This window comes from Hyla sarda, chromosome 7, assembly GCF_029499605.1.
Source record: "Hyla sarda isolate aHylSar1 chromosome 7, aHylSar1.hap1, whole genome shotgun sequence".
NCBI classification, from domain to species: Eukaryota; Metazoa; Chordata; class Amphibia; order Anura; family Hylidae; genus Hyla; species Hyla sarda.
This window is the reverse complement of record NC_079195.1, coordinates 184,959,146-184,976,421: the sequence shown is the minus strand read 5'-3', so window position 1 is coordinate 184,976,421 and position 17,276 is coordinate 184,959,146. Positions and strand designations below refer to the sequence as shown.

The following is a 17,276-nucleotide window of genomic DNA, read 5'->3' as shown; positions in this document are numbered from 1 at the left end:
AATCCTTTCAGTACTTATGAGCTACTGAAGTGGAGTTCTTTTCTGTCTAAGTGCTCTCTGATGACTACCCGAGACAAGCAGAGATGTCAGCAGAGAGCACTGTTGCCAGAACGAAAGAACAACTCAACTTCAGCAGCTGATAATTATTGGAAGGATAAGATTTTTTTTATAGAAGTAATTTACAAATCTGTTTAACTTTCTGGAGCCAGTTGAAATGTATATTAAAAAAGTTTTTTGCCTGGAATACCTTTCAGTTGTTCTTTTCTGTCTGACAACAGTGCTCTCTGCTGACATCTCTGCTTGTCTCGGGAACTGCACAGAGTAGAAGAGGTTTGCTATGGGGATTTGCTTCTACTCTGGACAGTTCCTGAGACAGGTGTCATCAGAGAGCACTTAGACAGAAAAGAACAACTCAACTTCAGCAGCTCATAAGTACTGAAAGAATTAAGATTTTTTAATAGAAGTAATTTACAAATCTGCTTAACTTTCTGGAGCCAGTTGATTTTTTATATATATATATATATATATATATATATATATATATATATATATATATATATAATATAAAGTTTTTTTTTCCTGGATAACCCCTTTAAGTGTTTAACTGTTCGAGTAGGAGGTATACAATTTATACCTCCTGCTCAGCCAAAAGGCACCAAAATAATTGTGGTCACAGCTAGTACAGAGCAGGGGCTCCCATTATTGGAGTACAGCAGTGCTATACAACACTACTTGCTGCATAAGGGCTCATTCATGTGAGCGAATTTTATTTCAAACTTGTAACAAGAAACACTGAGTTTGAACCTATACATTTGTGTACTTGTGTGAACGCCCCCTCAACCCCTTAAGGATTCAGCCCATTTGGGCCTTAAAGGGGTACTTTGGTTAAAACCTTTTTTCTTTTAAATCAACTGGTGGCAGAAAGTTAAACATATTTGAAAATTACTTCTATTAAAAAATCTTAATCCTTCCTGTACTTATTAGCTGCTGAATACTACAGAGGAAATTCTTTTCTTTTTGGAATGCTCTCTGATGACATCACGACCACAGTTCTCTCTGCTGACGTTATAATAATAACGCTTTATTTATTGTTGTCCTTAGTGGGATTTGAACCACTAAGCTAACCACTGAGCCACCATGCTGCCCTTAGCATACATCTCCTATGCATGGTTGCTAAAATGGACAGAGATGTCAGCAGAGAGCACTGTGTTCGTGATGTCATCAGTGTTCCAAAAAGAAAGGAATTTCCTCTGTAGCATTCAGCAGCTAATAAGTACTGGAAGGATTAAGATTTTTTAATAGAAGTAATTTACAAATCTGTTTAACTTTCTGCCACCAGTTGATTTAAAAGAAAAAAGGTTTTCACCGGAGTACCCCTTTAAGGACGCAGACAATTTCATTTTTACTTTTCATTTTTTCCTCCTCCCCTTCAAAAAATCATAGCTCTTTTATATTTTCATCCACAGACTAGTATGAGGGCTTGTTTTTTGCGCGACCAGTTGTCCGTTGTAATGCCATCACTCACTTTACCATAAAATGTATGGCGCAACCCAAAAAAATACTATTTGTGTGGGGAAATTAAAAAGAAAACCGCAATTTTGCTAATTTTGGAAGGTTTTGTTTTCACGCCGTACACTTTACGGTAAAAATGACGTGTTCTTTATTCTTTGGGTCAATACGATTAAAATGATACCTATGGCTAGATACTTTTCTATTACTGTTGCACTTAAAAAAAAAATAATTTGCAATCTTTTCTACCAAATTAATATGTTTAAAATCCCCCTATTTTGAAGACCTATAACTTTTTAATTTTTCCGTATAAGCGGCGGTAAGAGGGCTCATTTTTTGCACCGTGATCTGTACTTTTTATTGATACCATATTTGCTTATATAAAACTTTCAATCTATTTTTTATAATTTTTTGGGGGAATAAATGGTTATAAAAAAGCATCGCTCCGCTGCTCGCGGTTATGCTTAGGACGTAAATGTACGTCCTGGTGTGTTAAGTACCACCTCACCAGGACGTACATTTACGTCCTGCGTCCTTAAGGGGTTAAACTCTGTGAGTCAGACACACTGCACATGACCCATGGAGTGTATTCATTATCCTCAGCAGGAAGAGTTGGGAGGCCATGAGTTGCTCATCCTGGGTGACTCACTATCAGACTGGGTTCACATATGTCCGGCATCCGACCTAGGTGAACTCAGCTGATGCCATGAATGATGACAACCTGTCATCAGTTGTATGGCATCCGGCATCTATTGTTTCTGGGCAGCAATCTGCGTTCCCCTGTCCGGTGCCCTCCGGCGTGTCCAACCATCCGGCGTCAAAATTGAGACGCTGGATGAATGTGAACTGTCCTATTCAAATGAATGGGATCAGTTCTAGCATCAGTTTCCCTCTGGTGCACGCCTGATATACCGTATTTATCGGGGTATACCACGCACCGGCCTATAACACGCACCCTCATTTTACCAAGGATATTTGGGTAAAAAAAGTTTTTTAACCAAATATCCATGATAAAATGAGGGTGCGTGTGTGCGCGTGTATACCCCGATACATCCCCAGGAAAGGCAGGGGGAGAGAGGCCGTCGCTGCCCGCTTCTCTCCCCCTGCCTTTCCTGGGGTCTAGAGCGCTGCTGTCGGCCCTTTTCACCCCCTGGTTATCGGCGCCGCTGCCCGTTCTGTCCCCCTGACTATCGGTGCCGGCGCCGATAGCCAGGGGGAGAGAAGCGGCGCCGACAGCCAGGGGGAGAGAAGGGGCAGCGGCACCCATTGCCGGCGCCGCTGCCCCGTTGCCTGCCCCCATCCCCGGTGGCATAATTACCTGAGTCGGGTCCGCGCTGCTCCAGGCCTCCGTCGTGCGTCCCCAGCGTCGTTGCTATGCACGGCGCGGCGCTCTGACGTCATGCGCCGCGCCGTTCAGCGCATAGCAATGACGCCGGGGACGCACGACGGAGGCCTGGAGCAGCGCGGACCCGACTCAGGTAATTATGCCACCGGGGATGGGGGGAGGCAACGGGGCAGCGGCGCCGGCAATGGGTGCCGCTGCCCCTTCTCTCCCCCTGGCTGTCGGCGCCGCTTCTCTCCCCCTGGCTATCGGCGCCGGCACCGATAGTCAGGGGGACAGAACGGGCAGCGGCGCCGATAACCAGGGGGTGAAAAGGGCCGACAGCAGCGCTCTAGACCCCAGGAAAGGCAGGGGGAGAGAAGCGGGCAGCGACGGCCTCTCTCCCCCTGCCTTTCCTGGGGGTGTATCGGCGTATAACACGCACACAGACTTTAGGCTAAAATTTTTAGCCTAAAAAGTGCGTGTTATACGCCGATAAATACGGTATGTGAACCCTGCCTTAGAAATATGTGAATTTGATCATGTAAAACTGTACAGGACCTCACCTCTGTAGTGAGAGCTGATAAGCGGCTCCTTTGTCTCCTGTTTCATTTATCCATTGGGAGGGTGTTTTCAATGTAGATCTCCAACCTTGGGCTCTGCGATTGTTGCAAAACTACAACTCCCAGCATGCCCTGACAGCAACAGACAGCCTCTTACTGTCAAAGCATGCTGGAACTTGTAGTTTTTCACTAAATGGAGAGCTTACTAGTTTGTGTTCAGTGCAGAATTACATATGCCTGCATGTCTTGGTAGTTTACAGCAAAAATCATTAAAGGGGTACTCCGCTGCTCAGCATTTGGAACAAACTGTTCCGAACACTGGAGCCGGGAGCTTGTGACGTCATAGCCCCACCCCCTCAATGCAAGTCTATGGGAGGGGGCGTGGCAGCCATCACGCCCCCTCCTATAGACTTGCATTGAGAGGACGGGGCATGATGTCATGAGGGGGCAGGGCTATGATGTCACAAGCTCCCGGCTCCAGCGTTCGGAACAGTTAGTTCCAAAGCAGCGGAGTACCCCTTTAACGCCTTAACGACGCAGGACGTATATCGCGTCGGTCCCGGCGCTCATCAATGGCCGGGACCCGCGGCTAATACCACACATCGCCGATCGCGGCGATGTGCGGTATTAACCCTTTAGAAGCGGCGGTCAAAGCTGACCGCCGCTTCTAAAGTGAAAGTGACCCGGCTGCTCAAATCGGTGAAATCGCGGCGTCCCGAACAGCTGACCGCACACCAGGAGGGCCCCTACCTGCCTCCTCGGTGTCCGATCGGCGAATGACTGCTCCGTGCCTGAGATCGAGACAGGAGCAGTCAAGTGCCGATAACACTGATCACAGGCATGTTAATACACACGAGTGATCTATGTAAAAGATCAGTGTGTGCAGTGTTATAGGTCCCTATGGGACCTATAACACTGCAAAAAAAAATGTAAAAAAAAAAAAAGTTAATAAAGGTCATTTAACCCCTTCCCTAATAAAAGTTTGAATCACCCCCCTTTTCCCATAAAAAAAATAAAAGTGTAAAAAAAAAATAAATAAATAAACATATGTGGTATCGCCGCGTGCGTAAATGTCCGAACTATAAAAATATATCATTAATTAAACCGCATGGTCAATGGCGTACGCGCAAAAAAATCCCAAAGTCCAAAAAAACGTATTTTGGTCACTTTTTATACCATTAAAAAATGAATAAAAAGTGATCAAAAAGTCCGAACAAAAATCATACCGATAAAAACTTCAGATCACGGCGCAAAAAATGAGTCCTCATACCGCCCTGTACGTGGAAAAATAAAAAAGTTATAGGGGTCAGAAGATGACATTTTTAAACGTATAAATTTTCCTGCATGTAGTTATGATTTTTTCCAGAAGTACGACAAAATCAAATCTATATAAGTAGGGGATCATTTTAACCGTATGGACCTACAGAATAATGATAAGGTGTAATTTTTACCGAAATATGCACTGCGTAGAAACGGAAGCCCCCAAAAGTTACAAAATGGCGTTTTTTTTTCGATTTTGTCGCACAATGATTTTTTTTCCGTTTCGCCGTGCATTTTTGGGTAAAATGACTGATGTCACTGCAAAGTAGAATTGGCGACGCAAAAAATAAGCCATAATATGGATTTTTAGGTGGAAAATTGAAAGGGTAATGATTTTTAAAAGGTAAGGAGGAAAAAACGAAAGTGCAAAAACGGAAAAACCCTGAGTCCTTAAGGGGTTAAATAGGTAGAGTGGTGAAAAAGGGGCTGGTCAAAGGGCGGAGACAATGGGCGGCAAAAATCCTTGCACCAACCCTGCACACGTGTAATAAAATATATCCACCCCTATGTTATAATGACACACTCCTATATGTAATATTTCTTACACTTAATCCCTGTTTGTACATAATCATCCATACGTAATAATATAATGCACACGCCTATGTAATAATATGACACACTCATATGTAATCTATAAACCAGTATAATCTCAGTCAAAAAAATAGGCACATACGCTATAGTTAATGCAACAATTCGTCTTTCTTCATATATTTCATCAATGTTACAAAAATCCAACAATAAGTATTCACCCAAAGTGTGTGAAATCGTCCACAAGATGTTGGCAGGAGACATATAAGGCTTCTCAGGCTTCCATGTGTTCCTGCACCAGCACTCTCTTATTTGTCTCCATTCACTGCAGGTCTGGTAGGAACGTCTGCAACGTTTCAGAGGCAACGCCTCCTTTGTCAAGCATTGTGCAAATTCCCATCACCACAATATATAGATCAGAAACTCTCGCGAGATTTCAATTCTAAGGTAAAAGCTAGGGATCGACCAACTATCGGTTTGGCCAATATTATCGTCCGATATTCACGATTTTCTAAGTTATCTGTATCGGCAATTACCTTGCCGATAATGCGGGCGCTTTAAATCAATGAACTGCAGCGGCTTTTGCGGGGCCAGAGATCGCCGCTGCCACCAGCTTCTCTCCCCCTGCCTGTCCTGGGGTCCTGAGTCCAACCTCCGCCGCTGCCAGAGACTGCCACCGGTGCCCCATTGCCTCCCCCATCCCCGGTTTTATAATTACCTGTTCCTGGGGTCAGCGCTACTTCTGGCTCCTGCGGCATCCTGAGCTGTCACTGTGCGCCAGGCCACTGATGGTGACATCGCGTTGAGGACATCACTCGTCATTGCGCAGCGCACAGCAACAGCGCAGGACGCCGCAGGAACCAGAAGTAGCGTGGACCCCGGAAACAGGTAATTATAAAACCGGGGATGGGGGAGGCAATGGGGCACCAGCGGCAGTCTCTGGCAGCGGCGGTGGTTGGACTCAGGACAGGCAGGGGGAGAGAAGCGGGAGCCGGCGGCAGTCTCTGGCCCTGCAAAAGCCGCTGCAGTTTATTTATTTAAAGCGCCCACAGAAAAACGGTTTATCAGGGTATACCCACACATACACACACCATCATTTTACCAAGGATATTTGGGGGGGGGGGGGGGAGAATTAACATGCACGGAATATCGGTATAAGTTATCGGCTCTAAAAAAATAAAAATAAAAAAAATAAAACAATATTGGTCGATCCCTAGTAAATGCATACAAAAACATGTTACAATAGATAAAATCATTTCAATGTATATGGATTCGGATAGAAGCAGCAAAAAATATTTCAAGGAACACATTAAAGTTACAAATCTTGTTGATCCCGTGGGGCTGTAAAGGGCACAGTTTTTGTATCCATCGTACCTCACGTCTTAATAGTTTTCTTTTAATCTGTTCTTTATTATGTCCTTCTATACTCTCCAAGATCTGCCATCTCAATTCATTAACATTATTTCTAGAGATGAGCGAACTTACAGTAAATTCGATTCGTCACAAACTTCTCGGCTCGGCAGTTGATGTCTTATCCTGCATAAATTAGTTCAGCTTTCAGGTGCTCCGATGGGCTGGAAAAGGTGGATACAGTCCTAGGAGACTCTTTCCTATGAATGTATCCACATTTTCCAGCCCACCGGAGCACCTGAAAGCTGAACTCATTTATGCACGATAAGTCATCAACTGCTGAGCCGAGAAGTTCGTGATGAATCGAATTTACTGTATATTCGCTCATCTCTAGTGACAATCATAGGTAGAGAAAAACCAACCTCTGTCTCCTGAGGTTTATTCTTCCTCCAATCCTCTCTAGGTAATGCTTCAACCTCTTTATTAATTCCCTCCATTTGCTCCTTATATCCTCTCTGTACAAATTTTTCAGTCACCGTTCATTTTTCTGAAACTTTCTTTATTGCGAATCCCTTTTGTTCTAATTAGTTGTCCTTTTGGTTTACCTTTAAGAACCTGTGGGGCATGTCCACTGTCACAATGTAATAAATTATATATTGTGGTGATGGGAATTTGCACAACGCCTGACAAAGGAGGCGTTGCCTCTGAAACGTTGCAGACGTTCCTACCAGACCTGCGGCCGAATAAGAGAGAGTGCTGGTGCAGGAACACATGGAAGCCTGAGAAGCCTTATATGTCTCCTGCCAACATCTTGCGGAAGATTTCACACACTTTGGGTGAATACTTATTGTTGGATTTTTGTAACATTGATGATATTATATATATATATATATATATATATATATATATATATATATATATATATATATATAAAAAAGAATTGTTGCATTAACTATAGCGTATGTGCCTATTTTTTTTTTTTTTTTTTACTGATAATATGCAGGGTCCAATATACAATATACACAGCCCTATGTAATAAAAAGACACACTCCCGGGAGTGTGTAATTTGAGTCACACACACACACACGTAATACACACACACCCTGTTTATATATAACCATCTATAATAATATATTACACCCAACCCTATGTAATAATATGCAAGGTCCAATATACGACACACACACACGTAACAATATAATACACAGCCTTATGTAATAATAAGACACACACTCCCATGAGTCACACACTTGTAATACACATCATGTTGATATCATCATTTATATGTAATAATATAATACACACATCCCTATGTACTAATATGCAGGATTAAATATACAACATATATACACATGTAATACAGTAATATAATATACACATCCCTATGTACTAATATGCAGGATCCAATATACAACATATACACATGTAGTACAGTAATATAATATACAAAGCCCTATGTACTAATATGCAGGATCCAATATATAACATACACACACAAGTAATACAGTAATATAATATACACAGCCCTATGTACTAATATGCAGGATCCAATATACAACATATATACACAATACAGTAATATAATATACAGTACACAGCGCTATGTACTAATATGCAGGATCCAATATACAACATATATACACAATACAGTAATATAATATACAGTACACAGCGCTATGTACTAATATGCAGGATCCAATATACAACATATACACACATGTAGTACAGTAATATAATATACACAGCGCTATGTACTAATATGCAGGATCCAATATACAACATATACACACATGTAATACAGTAATATAATATACACAGCGCTATGTACTAATATGCAGGATCCAATATACAACATATATACACAATACAGTAATATAATATACAGTACACAGCGCTATGTACTAATATGCAGGATCCAATATACAACATATACACACATGTAGTACAGTAATATAATATACACAGCCCTATGTACTAATATGCAGGATCCAATATACAACATATATACACATGTAGTACAGTAATATAATATACACAGCGCTATGTACTAATATGCAGGATCCAATATACAACATATACACACATGTAATACAGTAATATACACAGCGCTATGTACTAATATGCAGGATCCAATATACAACATATATACACATGTAATACAGTAATATAATATACACAATATAATATACACAGCGCTATGTACTAATATGCAGGATCCAATATACAACATATATACACATGTAATACAGTAATATAATATACACAGCGCTATGTAATAATATGCAGGATCCAATATACAACATATATACACATGTAATACAGTAATATAATATACACAGCCCTATGTACTAATATGCAGGATCCAATATACAACATATATACACATGTAATACAGTAATCTAATATACACAGCGCTATGTACTAATATGCAGGATCCAATATACAACATACACACACATGTAGTACAGTAATATAATATACACATCCCTATGTACTAATATGCAGGATCCAATATACAACATATATACACATGTAATACAGTAATATAATATACACAGCGCTATGTACTAATACGCAGGATCCAATATACAACATATATACACATGTAATACAGTAATATAATATACACAGCCCTATGTACGCAGGATCCAATATACAACATATATACACATGTAATACAGTAATATAATATACACAATATAATATACACAGCGCTATGTACTAATATGCAGGATCCAATATACAACATATATACACATGTAATACAGTAATATAATATACACAGCGCTATGTAATTATGACACACACTCTATGTGTAATATAAGTCATACACACCCTGTATATAATAAGACAATGATATGTAACAATATAACGTATACAATATGTCCCACATTCTCTATGATACTACAGTGTGGTGGCAGGAGACATGTCCCCCACTGTACAGTATATGTGTATAGTGACCCGTCCCCAGTACACGCGGCTCTCACCTGTGTCCGCGGCTCCTCAGGTTGCCCTGGATGGAGGAGACATGTACCCGAGCAGTAGGGGAGCCCCAGCTTCTTACAGAACTTAAACACCGGAAATTAGCTTATCACAAACTTCCTGTCTGCATTCCAAGCCTCGCTATCACTCTCCTGCTGCCGAGCAGCTCCAACGCTAGAGGTTAAAGTGCAGTGTCCTGAATATGTCTCCTCTGCAGCCTGCTATTCGCCATAACATCGTGGTGCTTATCCGGGTGGGGAAATAAATAACTGTATGGCAGCTAATTCTTATCTTTAGGACTTTTTGTCTCCACGTACTGGGGGAGATTTACCAAAACCGGGCAGAGGAAGAGTGGTGTAGTTGCCCATAGCAACCAATCAGATTGCTTCCTTTATTTATAAGAGACCTCTTTAACCTTAACAAAAGAAATAAAACAAGCAATCTGATTGGTTTCTGAGGACAACTGCACCACTCTTTCTTTGCACAGGTTTCGATAAATAATCCCCACCGTGCCTCACCTATTCTGTGCAACAAATATAAATATCCCACCCAATGGTTATCAAACTTTGTTTTTAAAAGGCCTCAGAAAAATTAAAGTTGAATTGGTTGCTATGGGCAACTGCTCAATTGATTGAGAACTCTCCCTCTGTGTCACTAACAGGAAGAGAGAGCTGGAAACCACTGCGCATGTCTGCCTTGTGAAAGAACTACAAAAGGAACACGGGGTGCGCTCCCTTGGGTGGAATCCACTAGTAGCAGGAGAGGTGCTAGACGTGAAGTCAGAAACGCGCTCACCTGATGGGGTTGTGCGAATTGATGCACAACATTCGAATCGTTTCATACAATGTCCTGGGCGGCGGCTGCGGTGGCTCCCTGCGTCCAAAGTTACACGACATGGGAGATAAATTGCGCTGCCACCAACGATCATTTGAGGAATTTATTAAAGTAAGTATTCATAAGCATAAAAAGGATCCACGCAACGCGTTTCACAAGACAATTTCGAAAGTTCAACTAAATGGGAGATAAATTGCGCTGCCATCAACGATCATTTAAGATCGCAACGCATTTCACAAGACAATTTCGAAAGTTCAACTAAATGGGAGATAAATTGCGCTGCCATTAACGATCATTTAAGATTTTATTAAAGTAAGTATTCATAAGCATAAAAAGGATCCACGCAACGCGTTTCAAAGCCGGAACGGCTTTGAAACGCGTTGCGTGGATCCTTTTTATGCTTATGAATACTTACTTTAATAAAATCTTAAATGATCGTTGATGGCTGCGCAATTTATCTCCCATTTAGTCGAACTTTCGAAATTGTCTTGTGAAAGAACTACATATCCAGCAAGATAACAAAAAAAAAAAAAGCATCATAGGGTTTTGAGAATTTGGATACATTTTTTTTATTTTACAACTTAGGGACAATGAGGCATGAATTATATTCTATGAATGCCCCTTTAAGAATGCAGATATAACTGCAGTAATGAAAGGGGCACAAGGTTGGCATCCTGCTGCTCCATCAACTAGACCCCCCCCCCACCCCCCTACCATGTATGTGCCACTGACCACAGTACTCATATGAAGTTAGCTGTAATGCACATATAAGATTGCCTACAATGTGGTAAAACATGAATTGTTGAGCTATTATGCTGATTTAAGGGTACGGACACCTGCGCATCATATTTTTCACTCAAAACGGGATGCTGATATATACTGTTACCGGGAGCAGCGCACCCCATTCAATTCTATGGCTGAAAGGAGTCATCTAGTGCCCCTATTAGGGACGTATGTGCTATTTCAAAACTGTAATAGCCCCCGTCATGAGTCTGCTTAAATTAGCGGATACATCTTGATCAGAGTCACTAGGGGAGACTCAGTTTGGCCACAGAAGTGAATAAGGTTCGCTGCTCCTGTTAACAGTATTGGTCAGCATCTCTTTTTCAGCAGCAGAAATGTAGTGTGATTGTACCCTAAGGCCAGGCAGAATTTATTCACTGAATTCTGCATGAATTTATTAGGGATTGACCGATTATCGGTTTGGCCAATATTATCGGCCGATAATCGCGATCTACGACATTATCGGTATCGGCAATTGCTGATATGCCGATAATTCCCCGCCCCCCGGCCAGATTGCCTCCCCCCATCCTCTGTCCACATACCGCCGCGACCCCATCCTCTGCCCACATACCGCTGCCCCATCGCCTCCCCCCATCCCTGGTGTGATAATTACCTGTTCCCGAGGTCCGGGATACTTCTGGCTCCTGCGCTGTTGCTGTGTGCTGCGCAATGATGAGTGACGTCCCCAATGCGACGTCACAGTCAGTGCGCACAGTGACAGTGCAGGACGCCGACGGAGTCAGAGGTATTGCAGACCTGAGGTAATTATAACACCGGGGATGGGGGGGAGGCGATGGGGAGCGGCGGCGGTATGTGGGCGGAGGATGGGGAGAGGCGATGGGGTGGTGGCGGTATGTGGGCAGAGGATGGGGGGGGCAGCGGGGGCATGTGGGCAGAGGATAGGGGGGGCGGCGGCGGTATGTGGGCAGAGGATTGGGGGGGGGAGGCGATGGGGAAACTGTGGTGGTTAGACTCAAGACCCTAGGACAGGCAGGGTGAGAGAAGTGGGCGGTGGCGGTCTCTTGCCCGGCAAAAGCCGCTGCAGTTCATTGATTTAAAGCGCCTGCTTTAAATCACTGATCTGCAACGGCTTCTGCCCCGTCGGGGGGGGGCTGGGGGGTTGAAATAGCCGATAACTTATACCGATATTCCAGTATAAGTTATCGGCTATCGGCCTGAAAGGTGACAGATTATTGGTATCGGCCCTAAAAAAATCAATATCGGTCGATCCCTAGAATTTATAACCAATTCACTTCAATTAAATTCCTGCAGCAGAAATTCTGCTGTGTGAATGGGACAGCAGAATCTAATTGAAGTGTGTTGGCTGTAAATTCATGCTGAATATTTTTTGCGGAATTCCATGCAGAAATTCTGACATGTTAGCATAGCCTTAGGCCGTGTTCACATGACGAAAATGCTGTGTGAATATTCCGCCCATTAACTTTGCCCATTAACTTTAAAGGGATTCTGCAAGGATATTCACACAGCAGAATTTCTGCAGCAGGCAGTCCGCTGCGGAAATCCCGCATTCCACGGTACGGAAATAAAATAAGTCTGGTCTTATATTTTTCCAGACTTCAGCTGCGGAATCCCATTGAAGTCAATGGGGCTTGATTTCTGCCAAATTTATGCACAAGGAATGCATGTATACACCCTGTTCCAAATTATTATGCAAATTCTATTTAAGTGTTACAAAGATTAAATATTTAGGTTTTTAGTTTAACTCATGGATGGCAATGTGTCTCTTTTGATCACTAAAAACAATCTCAGACGCCTGTGATAATTAGATTGCCACATGAGCCCAATTTAAGGAAAAACTACTAAAAGGTGGGTGTTCCACATTATTAAGCAGAGCACCATTTTCAAGCAAGAAAAAGAATCTCTCTGCTGCAGAAAAGAGTGAAATAGTTCAATGCCTTGGACAAGGTATGAAAACATTAGATATTTCACGAAAACTTAAGTGTGATCATCACAAGATTTCTGCCAGATCCATGCATCGAATCAAGAGAGCAGCTACTAAAATACAATTACAGAGCAGCAAACAGATATATGAAGCTGCTGGTGCCTCTGGAGTCCCACGGGCATCAAGGTGTAGAGTCCTCCAGAGTCTTGCAACTGTGCATAAACACTGTGCATAATCTACTGTATTCGACCATCACTAACCAATGCTCACAAGCAGAAACAGCTGCATTGGGCAGAAACGTACATAAAGACTAATTTTCAAACAATCCTGTTCATTGATGAGTGCTGTGCAACCCTGGATGGTCCAGATGGATGGAGTAGTTGATGGTTGGTGGAATGGCCACCCTGTTCCAACAAGGCTGCAACCTCAGCAAGGCAGTGGTGGAGTCATGTTTTGGGCCGGAATCATGGGAAGAGAGCTGGCCGGCCCCTTTAGGGTCCCCGAAGGTGTAAAGATGACCTCTGCAAAGTATGTGGAATTTCTGACTGACCACTTTCTTTCCTGGTACAGAAGGAAGAACTGTGCTTTCTGTAATAAAATAATCTTAATGCATGACAATGCACCATCTCATGCTGCAAAGAATACCTCTGCATCAATGGCTGCTATGGGGATAAAAGGAGAGAAAGTCATAGTGTGGCCTCCATCCTCCCCTGACCTCAGTCCTATTGAGAATCTTCGGAGCATCCTCAAGCAAAAGATCTATGAGGGTGGGAGGCAGTTTACATCCAAACAGAATCTCTGGGAGGCTATTCTGACATATTGCAAACAAATTCAAGCAGAAACTGTCCAAAAACTCACAAGTTCAATGGATGCAAGACTTGTGAAGGTGCAATCAAATAAGGGGTCCTATATAAAAATGTAACGTGACCTGTTAAAATGTTTGAAAAGTTAAAATGTTGTTAAAAGTTTGATTGGAATAGCTTTTGATTTCAGTAAATTTGCTGCAAACACAACAAATGACAATTTTCAGTACTTTACAACCTATAAGTGAAACTTATTGTGCGTAATAATTTAGAACAGTGAATTGTACGTTTTTTATGTTAAAAAATATACTGTTGTCATTAGGAGGTTTGTTCAATAAAATTTGAATTGTACTCTTAAGGACAGACCCATTTTTTGAACAAGGGTGAACAGGGGGAGCCCTCTTCCCCTGTCAACACTATAGATGCCGTCATCAGGTTTGATAATAATTTGGAACAGGGTGTATTACGTGCGGAATTTGCACAAACTTTGACAGTTTTAATAAATTACCGTATATACTCGAGTATAAGCCGAGTTTTTCAGCACGATTTTTCGTGCTGAAAACACCCCCCTCGGCTTATACTCGAGTGAACTCCCCCACCCGCAGTGGTCTTCAACCTGCGGACTTCCAGAGGTTTCAAAACTACAACTCCCAGCAAGCCAGGGCAGCCATCGGCTGTCCGGGCTTGCTGGGAGTTGTAGTTTTGAAACCTCCGGAGGTCCGCAGGTTGAAGACCACTGCGGCCTTCAACATCATCCAGCCCCCTCTCACCCCCTTTAGTTCTGAGTACTCACCTCCGCTCGGCGCTGGTCCGGTCCTGCAGGGCTGTCCGGTAAGGAGGTGGTCCGGTGAGGAGGTGGTCCGGGCTGCTATCTTCACCGGGGAGGCCTCTTCTAAGCGCTTCGGGCCCGGCCTCAGAATAGTCACGTTGCCTTGACAACGACGCAGATGCGTCGTTGTTAAGGCAACGGCTCTATTCCGGGCCGGAAGCGCGGAGAAGAGGCGCCCCCGGTGAAGATAGCAGCCCGGACCACCTCCTCACCGGACCACCTCCTTACCGGACAGCCCTGCAGGACCGGACCAGCGCCGAGCGGAGGTGAGTACTCAGAACTAAAGGGGGTGAGAGGGGGCTGGATGATGTTGAAGGCCGCAGTGGTCTTCAACCTGCGGACCTCCGGAGGTTTCAAAACTACAACTCCCAGCAAGCCCGGACAGCCGATGGCTGCCCGGGCTTGCTGGGAGTTGTAGTTTTGAAACCTCTGGAGGTCCGCATGTTGAAGGCCGCAGTGGTCTTCAACCTGCGGACCTCCGGAGGTTTCAAAACTACAACTCCCAGCAAGCCCGGACAGCCGATGGCTGCCCGGGCTTGCTGGGAGTTGTAGTTTTGAAACCTCTGGAGGTCCGCATGTTGAAGGCCGCAGTGGTCTTCAACCTGCGGACCTCCGGAGGTTTCAAAACTACAACTCCCAGCAAGCCCGGACAGCCGATGGCTGCCCGGGCTTGCTGGGAGTTGTAGTTTTGAAACCTCTGGAGGTCCGCAGGTTGAAGACCACTGAGGGCGAATGATGAGAAGAGGATGATGAAGGGGGGGGGGGGTGTGGGGATGATGAAGGGGGGTGGGGATGATGAAGGGGGGGGGTGTGGGATGATTACAAGGGGATGATGAAGGGGGGATGTGTGGGATGATGACAAGGGGATGATGAAGGGGGGATGTGTGGGATGATAAGGGGATGTGTGGGATGATGACAAGGGGATGATGAAGGGGGGATGTGTGGGATGATGACAAGGGGATGATGAAGGGGGGATGTGTGGGATGATAAGGGGATGTGTGGGATGATGACAAGGGGATGATGAAGGGGGGATGTGTGGGATGATGACAAGGGGATGATGAGGATGTTAATGACGGGTCTGGATGATGACAGGGGGGGATGAGGTATTTCCCACCCTAGGCTTATACTCGAGTCAATAACTTTTCCTGGGATTTTGGGTTGAAATTAGGGGTCTCGGCTTATACTCGGGTCGGCTTATACTCGAGTATATACGGTAAGTCTATCTTTCACTGAGCTGCAGAATTCCGCACTGATTCCGCAAATTATTAAAAACTGCAGAATTCTGCACAGAACCAATGTGGATGCTGGTTCACGCAAATATACAGATTTTCTGCCGTGTGAACACAGCTTTAGTGTTCTGCTTATTCCAGGACAGTCTCAGGCTGCATTCACACCACATTTTTGCAATACAGTTCCCGTATCAGGTTTTTGATGAAAAACGGATTCCTCAAAACTGTACCAAACTGTATCAAAACGTGTGTACAAATTTCAACCCGTATTCAGTTAAAAAAAACGTATACGGTTAAAAAAATTGTCTTGTTGCATCCGTTTTTCAAGAAAAAAAAATGTATACGTTTTTTACTTTTCACTTCATTATAAATAAAGTTTCACTTGTTGGATTGAAATTCCAAGAAAAAAACTGTGCAAAGTCAAAAACCGTATGGTGCAAACCAGATGCAACCGTACGCACATAAGGTTCTCTACATTTCCCATTGACTCCCATATTTAAAAAACATATACGTTTCAATATGTTTTTTTAACCTGGATCAAAAACCGTGGTAGTCTACGGTTTTGGGTATGGGGAATAAAACTGACAAAACCGTACAAGACGCAAAACGGATGCAACAGGATGCATCGTTTGGCATACGGTTTTCAAATTGAAAATGTATACGGGAACTGTATTGCAATAACGTGGTGTGAATGGAGTCTAAGTCAAGGAAATGGTAAAGAGGTTGTCCAAAACTGAACTCAAGAAAACCTTCAAAACACAGTGGCTCAGCCAGATAGTGCTTCCAGTTGATGTCTGATATCTCCTCTTTATACAGCCACATTATCTTTCTGTTTACAAGACACTGTCAAATAAAACCACTATGAATGTTTATAAGAGTTTCACTTTTTTCATGTGGAACTTGCATGTTAAAAAAAAATTGTCAAATAAACAAATGAACGTAGACACTTATGGGTTATAGACACCTTTGAAATTCATTCTTTATTCTTGCTTTGTACTTATTATGGAGCCTATACCATTCGCCTCTGTAAAACACCTTTTGTGTGCTCCCTTTTCTTTCGCCCACATGTGTGAGGTGTCTGCCAAGGTCCCTACCCCCTCTCCACTAGCTGAACTAATGTGTAACCCCCTCCCAGCTATTATTCACGGCACAGAAAGAGATGATAATCAGCCTGATGGACACAGGGAGTTAAAGAAAAGTATGGTGCAAGAGTAAAGGTAAAGTAAAGGTTTTTTTTGCAGAGGTTGCGGTCACTGACTATCCTACTAAGACATGTTAAAGGGGTACTCCGGTGAAAACCTTTTTTCTTTTAAATCAACTGG

The 17,276-nt window shown here is 43.2% G+C and overlaps 1 protein-coding gene and 1 long non-coding RNA gene across 2 annotated transcripts in view; one reads left to right on the top strand and one right to left on the bottom strand.

Annotated features, from left to right (window-relative positions):
- Window positions 1-9,780, bottom strand: part of LOC130282873 (uncharacterized) — a 28,740-nt gene extending 18,960 nt beyond the window's left edge. Inside the window, exon 1 of the mRNA XM_056531759.1 lies at window positions 9,579-9,780. The gene's annotated coding sequence lies outside the window, so the exon portion shown is untranslated. The remainder of the gene's footprint in view (window positions 1-9,578) is intronic.
- LOC130282883 (uncharacterized) lies at window positions 9,743-17,178 on the top strand. Its single transcript, XR_008846545.1, has 3 exons — window positions 9,743-9,826; window positions 10,235-10,518; window positions 17,029-17,178. It is a non-coding gene; the product is annotated as an uncharacterized LOC130282883 (long non-coding RNA).
- The last annotated feature ends 98 nt before the right edge of the window (window positions 17,179-17,276 follow it).